Source organism: Stegodyphus dumicola, chromosome 2 (genome assembly GCF_044657685.1).
Source record: "Stegodyphus dumicola isolate Sdum_Otavi_A_Nest chromosome 2, ASM4465768v1".
NCBI lineage: Eukaryota > Metazoa > Arthropoda > Arachnida > Araneae > Eresidae > Stegodyphus > Stegodyphus dumicola.
The window spans coordinates 198,798,278-198,811,533 of NC_140769.1; the positions used below are offsets into that span (position 1 = coordinate 198,798,278).

Genomic DNA, 13,256 nt, shown 5'->3' on the forward strand with positions numbered 1-13,256 from the left:
AACTGCGCCCAAACTCGCCATTTTTGTTTTGTAAGCCGAGGCTCCCGATTCGCTCCAGGAAATTTATTTGCAGTCCAAACTTCTTCTCAAGTTGAAAAAAAAAGGTAGTTTTTTTAATTTATTAGGTAAGATGGTTAAGCCACAACAAGGTAGAAACGTTCCTTTTGAAAAACTGTATTAAACTGTGTTTAATTGTTTAAGGAGAACGCTGATCAATGCGTATACATATGTTACGTGAATAGTAATTGCCTTATTTTATATGAAAATAAATTTCTAAATTTATATGCTTATAAATTTTGGAATTATATCTTAGTTTTAAAGGATTTGACTCTTTTAAAACGTAAAAATAGCCCATAAATGTAACACATTTTAATGCTCAATATCTTTATAAATAGTATATTTACAATTTTATATACTTTTTTCGATATGCTAATTTTATATTTGCTGTTTCACTTCATGTACTAGATATAAAATATTTAAAACTAAAATTAAAATGAAATACCTTTTTTGTTATCGACATAAATTTATAATATATACTGCGCGGAGCACTCTCATTAACTAAATTACTAATTTTAGCTGATGTTTTTTCCCTAAATTAGGAAAATAACGTATACTTAAAATGATCTACAGTACAACTCCAGTTATCCGAACTCCGACTATCCGAATCGCTTTCAGAATTTTTTAGAATCAACTGAAGAAGAGAAAAATAGGAGAGAAAGGAAATGAGCTCCCAAGAAAAGGAAAGGAAAGAGATAATAGAAGATAAGGATGAAATTTGATTCGTCAGACCCTGGGTTTCAAATTCTGAATGATTTCAAATTCTTTTTGAAAGTGTGAGAGAAGAAAGTGTCGAGGAACAAGATGGCCTTAATTTCGAAGTTGAAGCAGATACGAGACCATCAACTAGTGGAGGGTTTGCCGGCCTTTGAAACTGCGTTGAAGTGGATGGAGCGTCAGCCCGAGTGTGACCACATGCAACTTCTCTTTGTCGAGTGGATGCGCGACTTGGTTGTCCGAAAATGGATGAAAACAGTCAAATGGCTTACTTTGACCGAGATGTTCAACAAGGAATGACTTTTAACACTTGTAGGTACTGTGCAATATGCTATATAACATGTACGTAAAAGTACTGCCTTTTCATTTTACTTAATTAAAACCTCTTTAAAAATAGTTTTTTTCTCATTTTCAACATGCAGTACATACAATAATTAATTAAAGCGTTACGGTAGGCCCTTTCTTCGGAAAAAGTCCAATTACCCGAATGCCAATTGATTCGGATAATTGGAGTTCCACTGTACTTTAAAATGAATATAATTATATTTTTCTAAAACATACTAACAGCATATTTATCTCACTCTAGGACACAGACGTTTTTTACTCGTATAAACAGGCGTTGATTCTAAAAAAACATATGTTTCCCAGAGTCGGGTACACAAGCTGCTTACTCATAAACATTTCCCCCTTTTTATGACATTTTAAGATACCCTTAAATCTCGATAATGCACAATACTAAAATTTATGTCATTTCTATATAAAAACAATAATTACCATTTTTTTATTCTTCAGACTCCAAAACCGATCATATGTGTAGCATAAAAGTAAAGCTAACTTCTAATACTTTTATGTAAAAAACATTAGAATTGGCCAATTTATACTCACATAAGGTTTACAAAATTGCTGAAAATTTCTTAAAATTCTGAACAATGATTAAAAAAAATCATGTTTACAAACAGGAAAATTATAGTTTTGAGGAATCTTTTCTTAAAGATGAAACTATCTTCAGATCCTGTTTATGTATATCATTTCCTTCAAATTAATAAGAGATTTGTCAACATGCAGTGTTGAAATTTTTAAAATTTCAAATTGAATTATACTTCAAAAAGCTTCTCAATTTAGGAACAAAATAATTGGCCATTTTATACAATTAAACTCTTTATAAAATTAGTCAACATTTTTGAAATTATAATCAGACATTTGAATGAAATCACGCATGCTGACAAGAGGATACTGACATGCTAATTCTCCTGTTCCCATGCTAGCACGCTATGCTAACAGAAGAATAAAATTTTAAGTGAGAAGAAAATCATCTTGTATTATTGTAAACATATAAGTTTCTTAAAATTAATAAATATGTTGAAAGATATGTTAAAATGTTAACTTTTCTTATCATGCGTAACTACGCCAACGAGTTTAGAATAGGAGGAGGGAGGGTTCAACTCATACGGTGAATCCTCGGCGGCCATATTACTCCAGCAACTGTGACTCGTGCAAGACTTGTCACTGCACGTTTTTGTTTTTTTAATTTAAAATTTTTCAAGTACGGGATATTTTGTTGCATATGGATGTACGAACAGAACTTTTGTTAAACGTCCCGTAAGTGCAGAATGGAGGGGAAAATGACCTAATTTTTAAAATGATAATCCAAGACCTGCAGGCATTTTTAGTCGAAGATCTCATGAATTTCTTAGAACCCGTCTACAAAGTACTTTCAAGGTATGTATTGAGTAATACTTTCCTGCACGCTCAATGCCTAGAAATCCAAAACGGATTAAAAGAAGAATTGCAGAGTACAAATTTTATATCTATTATTAAAGATGGCTGGTCTTTGCAAGCAACGACTTCATATGAGGCCTTTACTGCCCATTATACATAAAACTGGGAGCTGGAGTCTGCACTGTTGGGCTGTTTAGAGTGTCATAAGCTACACAACCGAATGGATAAAAAATGAATTATGTCCTTAGTTGTACGGTTTAGACATGTAAAATTAAATATTTGTCGCCAGCAGCTGTAAGACTGACCAATTTTGAACATTAACCGTGTGTCGCAAATACATTTAATTCAGTTCTGTGAGGGGAACTTCAGGGCTTGGGACTAGAGTGTCTCATAAGCTGTGATGCAGAGGAGCTGAGGCCTGTTTAAAAGCATCTGAAATTTAAAATGGATGTAGTGACTAGGTGGACCATGGATATGTTGGAAAGACTGTGTTACCCTTCAGGAACTTCTAAAAGCAGCCCTTGAACTCCTATACATTCCGACTGAAAATCCATCAGAAAGTGACTAGCAAGTTAGGTATCAAAATGTTAAACGCCATTTTTAGCAACTAACCGAATAGATGTCATCTCAAAATAAGATTACTGTTTTAATGGTCTTAGCTCTCACTGAAAGCAAAATTAGCATCTTTGGCAATTTAAATATAAATATTATTACAGAAACAGGAGAATATCTATCCAGCAAAATCATAATAGAATTCAAAGACAGGTTCAAAAATTGTAATAGGCACCCTGTATTATCTAAAGCAGAGGTCAGCAAACGTTTTTTAGAAAGGTCCAGATTGTAAAAATCTTAGACTTGCTGGGCCAAATAGGAAACATAAAGATATGAATGGGTAATTTTCTCATATAGGAGAAAAGTTCATTTTTAACATTTACATATTAATAAATATTATTAAATAGATTAAAATTTCTAATGCGAAGAATATAATTACTTTTTCTGAGATAACATTTCATCAGTACTGGAATTCGAGATTAATACTTCCTACCATTAATACTGCTTGCAAACGATCATCTGTTAACAATGATCTGAATTGGGATTTTAAATATTTCATTTTCGAAAATATTCTTTTCGCATTGGCAAATACTCACAAATGCGGATATCCGTCTCCATGCATATAATTTCAATTCAGCGTATTTATCTTCCGAAAGATATTTTAAAAACTGAGTTAGATTCTTTTCTTTAAACATCATTTTCAACATATCACTTTGCAAATCGATCATTTTTCAGTTGCAGGTCTGGCGGAAACTCCTCAGGTTACAGTCAGATGGATATTGAAAATTGGAAATATCTTTTGCATTTGCATCAATATGTACAAATTGCTGTTATACTTGTAGTATAAGTTCGGAAAATATAGCCTGCGCGAAGGAATAGGGATTTCCCTAATATTTGAAAATTTGTATAGCATGGAAATATTTATTTAATGTTATTTGCGTCAAACGATGTAAATTTTCGGCGATATGCCTTTACGATAGGATACATTTCACATATGAGTACTGTTTTACCGTGTAATTTAATTGAATTCGTTGAGGTATCCCAAGACGTCCGTAGCAAATGCTGATTATACTGTTGTATCAAATGCTGATTATATTGTTATAGCAAATGCTGATTACACTGTTTTATACCTTCGCTGTTCTATAATAAAGTTGTGGGCATTTTTTCATTTAAAAAATACTTATGCCTTCTCTCAGTTTGGAGACTCCCAACAAAACCTTCCCTTTGGTGAGACTTCGAACAGCTGTATGATGAGGCAAGTCAGGTTATTCAGTTTCGAGCTCTAATAAAAATTCACAAAACCTTTGCAATGGCGTAAGTCCACAAGCCACCTGGTTCAATAACATATGGCAGATGGAGGTGTGTCCCACAGAGAGCTAGCTGGTGAATAATACAATGAATTACCACAGGTTTTAAACATAAGCATCTTCACAAGCCTTAAAAATTTGACCATCTAATCGTTTCTTGGTTCCGCATATAATTTTTCCACTATCAGCTGTGGCAGATTTTAACTGATTCCATTGCAAATTGTATTGTATTATTGTTTTCGCGGTTTCCTTGAAGATATCTTCACCTGTAGCTGTTCCACGCAGGTTATTCATACAAGCTAATTTTTAATTCACCTCTAATTCTGCATCGGCCCCTCGAATAAACACCAGCAATTGAGCAACATCAATAATATCAGTAGGCTCATCAAAAGCGAAAGAAAACCATTTGAAATTTTTTGCCTTGTCTTTCAATAGACTCTTGATGTAGTTCCGATATCCTCAAGTCTTCTAACAGCTTTTCTCGCCAGAAGACTGCCATATCGAAACATAACTATATTTTCTTGGCACTTGTGTTCAGCTGCCACAAGCAAGCGTGATTTAATACATTCACCATTGGTAAACGTCCTTCTTTTCGCGGCTAATAAATGAACTATTCGTAATCTGTCTCAAGTTGCTACTTTCTTAGCATTTTCTTATTTTTACGACACAGCTGCGTTGTGATAACGCATTCTGTTTTAAACTTTGCAGTTTTAATGCTCGTTCATTTTCTGTGAGGTCTGAATACAGTGGCGCGTGCTTAGTTTGGTAATGATGACGTATATTGTACTCTTTTTACACAGCTGTTATGTCATTGTACGTTAAACATAAAACTTTGTTAGTTAATTCTATGACAAAATAATTGGCACTCCAGTCTTCTTTAAGAGCACGACATTCGAGGTCTATTTTTCTCTTTTTATTTGATTTTGAGTGTGACTTGGTAACTATAGGTGATGAATAAAATAAAGCTAAAGCAACAAAATATTGCTGAGTACCTTGACAGTTGCGGACTACTAATAGCAAAAATGTCAACAGGCTTGCGAGGTGCAAAAACAACAACAAACGAGAGAATACGACAGCAACGCCACTCGCGGTCATTATTCATAACTTTTCAATTTAAGTATCGACCATTGCATAATAACGCATAATTTGATTTATTTTTCATATAAAAAACAATCATCCCGTCGGCCGGATTTAAAACAAGCGGCCAGCTGTACTTTCCGACGCAGTTTGTACTGAGTATTAAGAAGTGTGCATTGTATTTAATGATCTATACAACATGAATTACGTTTAATGAAGTCGTATCCTACAAGTTATTGTATGTTTTAATGTACTTATATTATGTAATATATTTTAAGAAATCTCCTGAAATGTGGGTCTTGTACCTTGAATCAAGTTTAGCGTAAGTTGTATTAATTGTATGCTTATGTGTCACTAGTTGCATTTATCAATTGTATGTTTGAACGTTTTGTAATAATATTATTCGTTTATGTAATTGTTATTATATATTGGTATTGCGTTTATGTAATTGCTATTATGTAGTTGGTATTTTATTACATAATTGTTATTTCATGTAATAATTTTTAATTCTAACAGTAGTGGTAATCAATGTAGCATTATTTTATCCTTAATGCAACTGCAATGTGAATGTAATCGGCAATTGTAATGTGGTAATCAAAGTAGCATTATTGTATCCTTAATGAAACTATAATGTGATCTGAGTTTTCAATAAACTTCCGATGCGGTTCTTGTGGGGCACCGGGAGGGAGTTGCTCTGGATAGTTGCAGGGTTCGGACATCACCCGATGTCTTAGAAAGGCGTCCGGTCCTGCTTCCACCTGTCACCTGTACTTTGCCGACCCTTAATCTAAAGCAGTGCTATCAGACTCCTAGTTAGAGAAGCAGGCATTCAGATTTGCAGATGAATCTAGTTATGAGTTTGTCAAAATTGCCCTCAAAGCTGAGACTGAAAAACATTTTAGTCTTACTACACAGCTGGCAGTATATCCAAGCGAATTCACTGACACTGACAAAAACTCAGTTTGGAAAGCCTGTGAAGAAAGGCGATGTCAAATTCCGTCTCGAATTCAACTGTTTCCAATATCATCAATATGAAGCAATACCTAAAGGAACGAATTCTTTCTAGGAATGACTGTCCATTAAAATTCAAGCAATACTGTACCCTGAACCTTCAGGCTTGGCCGAGAAATATTTATCGGCCATGGCTACTTCGGTGCCGTCCGAAAAAAAAATTTCTAAGTCGGGATAAATACTCAGTGAAAAGCGTTGTTCCATTGAACAAAAAAGAATAGAAAAAGTTTTATTTTTAAATATGAACTACGGAAAATTGGTTAAAAACAATATTAAATTGTTTTTTCTCAAATGCTTAATTTAAATGATTTTGTAAGTTTTTTAAAAGGTTTAATGTCGTTTCATAGTGTTTGGATCTCATCCCAATAATCACACACCATAATAAATACGCTGGTTCGTTACTTTATTAATTTCCATAATTAAATTACAATCACTCATTATTAACTCATAGCTGTGACTAGCCCTCGTACACCGTCGATGACAATTCTCAAACTCATCTGATCGTGACATTACAGATGCGCATGCGTTGATTACATTACAGGTGCGCAGGCGCGAACACATAGTTTTTAATGTTTTATTTCTTTCTTAATTTTTAATGTCTATAAATAATTTTCCTGATGTTGTCGTATGCTATTTAAAATAAGTCCATCGTTATGACCGACCCGAGAGAACATAAATGTAGTGTATACTTTTTACGCATTATATTATTGTTGTTGTTGTGACTTATCTCGATTGCCTGATATCAAATAAAACTCACACAAGAAGGCAAGATTACGTCTGTCGTTAGTAAGAGCCTTGGGACAGGTGACACTACACTGGTGTGCAAAAATTAAGGACGAGACGGTTTTTTCAATATAACTTTGTACAAAAGCTTTCCAAATCAACACTTTTAATACCGTAAGATCCCCAATACGTAAGGACATGAGTAATGTAAGCAACACTTACTAAAAGAGAAATCAGAGGGATAAAAAGAAGCTTTATTGAAAAAGTAGCATGGAGCGCAATGCGACTGAAGACTGAAACATCCCTGCGATGGGTGTCCAGCAAGAAACATCCGGTCTTTAATAGGGGATATGATCTCCCCTGACTGCTAGGCAGGTTTCACAGCGTCTGCCCATGCTGAGAATGAGGGTGCCAATGAGTTGTTGAAGCATTGCTGCCCATTCGTCTTGCAGCGCCAATCGAAGCTCCGGAATCGTTACTGGTGGTAAGGTACGAGCTGCCAAGCGTCTGCCTAGAAAATCCCATACATGCTCGATGGGATTGAGATCCGGAGATCGTGCCGGCCAATCCATACGTTCAATATCCTCACTCTCTAAGAGCTGTTCGGCAGCTACTGTGCGATGACATGGTGCATTGTCGTCCAAGAAAAGGAACTGCGGACACATACCGCCTCTAAAAAGACGCACATATGGAAGAAGAATCTCGTTACAATAACGGGTCCCGTTGACTGAACCTGCGTCGAAGATGTGAAGGTCTGTACGACTACCAAGCATGATGCCTCCCCAAACGAGAACACCGCCACCTCCATACCTGTCCCTTTCAATGATGTTCGAGGGATGATTGCGGCTTCCCCGCTCTCTCCAGATGAGTATGCGATGAGAATCGCTACTCAGACTGAATCTGCTCTCATCTGTAAAGAGTACTCGTCCCCATTCATTGTCTCTCCAATTCCGGTGTTCCCGGCACCACAAAGAACGCCTTCTCCGATGGGCAGGCGTTAGAGGTACACACCGTACAGGGCGTCGTGCAAACAGACCACCACCGTGCAGTCCTCTGGCCACGGTAAAACGCGATATCGTCCGTCCAGTCGCCTGTGTCGTGTGTCTAGCGATTTCTCCCGCTGTCTGCCGCCTGTTTCTTCTGGCCTGTAAGGCAATATACCGGTCATCTGCGGGTGTGGTTCCTCGTGGAAGACCACTACTAAACCCCCGGATAGCTGTTCCTGTAGTTTGAAATTGTCTCCAAAGTCGTGAAACGATGCTGTGAGCAATTCCGAACTCTGCAGCCACACTTGTCACACTGCGGCCTTCCTCCAACTTCCCAATGATTCGACCTCGGGTAAAAGCATCCAGATGTCGTCTAACAGATTGATCATTCGCCATTTCTCGCTGAGGCAGCAACTCGGTGTGATTTTAACTGCTATACGGCGTGCAATCTCTTTGCCAGAAATACTAATCTTACACCGACAACATGGTTTATACTACTCAGACACTCCCCCATTACGTCTACCTGCATATCTGGGCATGTGCTATCGTACATCACCTTACGTAATCTCCTGATTGATCTTCTGTCCGCTCTGCCTCTTCGTTCAGCTGATATGCTAATTTTTCGACTTCGTCCTTAATTTTTGCACATTAGTGTATAACTTTGCTCAGTTCCACCCGCAATTTTGAACGAGAGCACTCCGGGCGGATGGGTCGAAGGGTCTTCCACCCTTCTTTCCCTATCACCAACCTCTCGAGAAGGATCGCCGCATATTTTGAGTACCCCCATGCCGCACAGACACTATATATTGACTAACATCCATGCCTTTTTTTTGGGATTCGATCCCAGGCCCTTCGGTACGGGAGTCACTAACCACTATCATTGTTAGGTGACTCATCATATTATAATAACTATAATCTATTTACAAATAACCAACATGAATAGATCTAAATAAACTAACATGAATAGATCTAATAATATAAATAACAAGACGTGAATAGTTGAAAGTATAGTAACGTGAAAAATTATGTATAATACATACTACACATATATAAAGTACGAAAGAAGTCATACGCGATGCGATGCTTCATGCTAGTATTCGATTCTACCGAAAGTAACGAGTAACGTTACGATAGTAATGAATACTGTTTCAGTAACGGATATACTCGGGTACACCATTGATTACTGATCGTGACTTTGAAACAGGGATATTTTAAAACGAGAGCACTTTTTCTCCGTCTGGGCACATTTGACAAACACGCTGGTGGGCACAGTAAAAAAAAAAAAGGAAAAAAAAATTACAAAAATCTGCAGATTTCAGATTTTAAATTAAATCAGATTTTTAAATTAAAAGGGCGTTTTTTAACGTTTTGTGTGCTACATTTCTTTATTAAATATCATGTTCTTTGCACTTAAACCATAAAATTCAGTTCAATAGCAATGTCGAAAAATAATTTTAAAATGAGCATATCTTTAGAATTTCCGATACACAGTTCCGCGCGCTAGAGATAAAAAGGTTCCCCCTTCCCCCGTAGAGTGCTGCCATTGCTCGTTTTTAAATCCTTGAGTTTGTTAATAAAAAATTCGTTAAAGTTTTACAAAATATGAAATCGATTATAAAACAAATTCCAAATTTAAAATTTCGTCTTCCACATGCCCATATTCGTAGGAGGATTACGTCATTCAAAATTCGATGGCTCTATGTACCGTTGTTTTATCACAATGCGAGACATAGACATACATTTATGCAGATTTTTCATTGTTTAATTTCTTCAAATACAATGCAAGTCTATAACATTTGGTGGCAAAAGTTTGAAAAGTGAAACGGGCATTTATAGTGACTCAACGCGAAATCGCAAAACGAAAACAATAGTCCTTCAGGAACAAAGCCCTTTTGGACTCAAAAAAAAAGTACAACTGTTCTTAATATTTATTTATTTTATTGCAATCATAAGCGTCATAAACAATACCTTACATTAAAAAGGTAACAAAAAATTCAAAATAGTTGCATTTAATGCGATTTTAGGGCAGCGGGTTGAACACGGTTGATACTAATATAGTATATCGCGAACAGTCGCGGTAATAAGCTTGAGCTTGAGCGCGGTAATAAGTAGCTTTGAGAGCACGGTAATAAGAACCCGTGCTCTAGGTCATTGGCTTTACGCGTATATAAGGGCGGAAAGTGCTGCGGTAATCGGCGAAAAAATTAAACTCTATACTCTATGGCAAGTTACATTGGCTACCATAGCATTTTACTCTTCGATTCCATCGCAGAAGGAGAAACAACCCGAACTGGTGATAAAAGTTTTGGTCAGGTATATAAGATATTATTACAATAACGTAATGCCAACTAGTGCTGTTGGAAATATGAAATGCAGAGATGAAAAAATACTTGAAGACTGATTGATGTACACAGCAAATGGGCAATGGTATAAAGATACAAACTAAGTGCAGTACAGTTTAGATATTAAAAAAAAAGATATGAAATATAAACAAATATATGCAGGCGCAATTACACTGCAGATTAATATGCAGCAATTGCGATCAAATTATGAGTGACCGTTTAAAGGTATTTTCAAAAATAGGATCTTGAGCATTGTTGCGCACACGAAAATGGTGCAGAAACAGTTACATAGTCTCTTGTTACTTTTACAGCACGAATGCGTATTGGCCAGCAACTCGCTTTTCCCGGCATTCTGCCAAAGCACTTAGATTCAAAGAGGAGGGGTGTATTGTAAAACTGCAAGACTGATTTTTCCATTCTCTGAAACAGAGGGAATATTGCATGGTTCACATCTATCAACCCTATGCCGTAAATAAATCGGTCTCATTTGGCGACATTTGGGCTCATTGTTGCGTTTCTTATACTAACACAATAGTAGTAACTCAGAATTGACGGGAAGTTAATTATTTGTAGGATAGCACTTTCTCGAGAGTTCGTATTGTCGCTTAAATTGTAAGGTAAAGTTAGAAATAAATTTTATCATAAGATTGTAAATAATAACAGAATTATTGAAAGTAAGTGACTATTCATTAATGAAATACGATTTTTTTGATGGGATAATTTGATTTTTATCATGTTGTTAAAACTAAAAAAATGAACATTAAACAATAAAATGAAAATAAAAAAAAAGTCTTGTTAGCGGGAAAAGATGCAAAAAGTCAAATTATAATGCAGGAATATCCATTATTTTGAATTAAAAGAAGTTCCTTTTTTATTACTATATTTTTATTATTCATAATATAAAATTGTGGATGAATTTTGTAGAGAAAGTTATTTAATCTCTTGCTTCCATTTAACTATGCGACAATTTTTTTCTATTTAGTTAATTAATTATTATCTGAGTTTTAGATAAAAGCTTGTTTTGTAAAATTTTTCTTTAAATTTTAAAATTTACTATAAGTTTGGTTCTAGAATTTATTTTTGCATGAGGTGTGTTTCGAAATGTAAAAAAATCGAATTTCGATATAAAAACCATAAAAATGTTTTTATTTGTTTTCAGTTGTTTAGAAGTACCTGGTCCCCTAAACTGTAAGATAATGATATTCCGTTCAATGGTTGTATAATTTATTACTTAAATATATAATTCAAATATTTATAAAATAATTAGCTATTGCATAAATTAACGAAAGGTGTTAGTTAAAAGGCTGCAATAAATTAATAATTGCATACATTACCTAATTATTCAATGAAATAAATAATTATTGCATAATTTAAGTAATGATGAACATTAGGTTGCAAAATAAAAACGTAATTTAACTGCATTATTCAGCATAAACATAATTCAGAAATTTTTTATATAACTATACAAAGCATCATGATCATTTGAAGAGTACTTACGTAAAAGCGAAACCACCTGGACGCAGTCTGGTTATTTCTTACAAAAGGAAAGGCGATTCGGTGAATTTTTAGATTGCGACTTACAATGGGTATGGTTATCTAAAGCAGTGCTCCGCAACCGGTGTGCCGCGCACACTGGTGTGCCATGAGTAGGATATAGGTGTGTCGCAATCAAATACATGTATTTGACATTTTGCAATTTTTTATCATGTATTTAATACACAATGACAATTTTTTTTCCTTAATAATGTCTATTTTAAATGTTTTTATATATTTCACTGTTGTGTGTGTGATTGTAAGTGTGTCAGCATTTGAATTTTTTCGGCACTTCCTTGATAACTCAGAACTCTTTGGTGTGCCACGAAATTCCAGAAAGATTTTTTGTGCGTCGCAGGTGAGAAAAGGTTGCGGAGCACTGATCTAAAGGACTCAAAATTTCGGGACTTCTACTAAGGTGATTGTGATAGTACATAAGTACCTGATAAGAATAATTAAAATGTCATTTAGAATTAATATAGAATATCATTTTTAAAAAAAACTGATGTGTACACCACATGACTTTAAAAAAATCTGATGCGTACACCACATGACACGGAATATTAAATTATACGCATTTTTCTTGCATTTCATTAAAACTTATTGGATTGAATTAAATCTACTTCGTAGGTAGCGCATAAACCACAATAGAATAAATGCACATTTTAAAATTCACTATATTTGTTTACCATAGTCGACACTCTGGCGCTAGGTTCACTTAACAGCGTTACATTTCGTCCATATTATAACTGAGAATGCATATAAATTTATATAATTTGAAGAATTATCTTATCGTTGCCACATGTTCTATTCAATACCACAATTCCAATACCATAATAAATCTGAAACGATGTATTAAAGAAATTAAGCAAACAAAACAAAAAAGAAACAGTTTTCCACAGACGATTCAGTATTGCACATTCAATTAATTCAATTCTCACTTCCCGATAAGGCAAAAATACATAAAAACTCAAAATATCTATATTAAAAATTACTAAGTAAATGTTAAACCATCATGTCCTCGAATAAATTCCAGAATGGATTAAGCATGATTTAATTCCCAATAATAAATGAAGGCGTTATTTTTGTGTTGCGAAGCTTAGTGTCTCTAGATTGGCAAAAATTTACAATTCTGCTGTTTCAAATGTAAACAAATATGTCCGCCATGTTATTTAAAACTTAACCGCACTTAAACAGCTTTTAAATTGTTGATAATTGTACAAATATTGCTT

At 34.9% G+C, this 13,256-nt stretch overlaps 1 protein-coding gene across 2 annotated transcripts in view; it reads right to left on the reverse strand.

The window, feature by feature from the left end:
* The window catches only part of LOC118183879 (arrestin domain-containing protein 2-like), a 390,857-nt gene that overhangs the window by 191,370 nt on the left and 186,231 nt on the right, over positions 1-13,256 (reverse strand). The window lies entirely within an intron of this gene.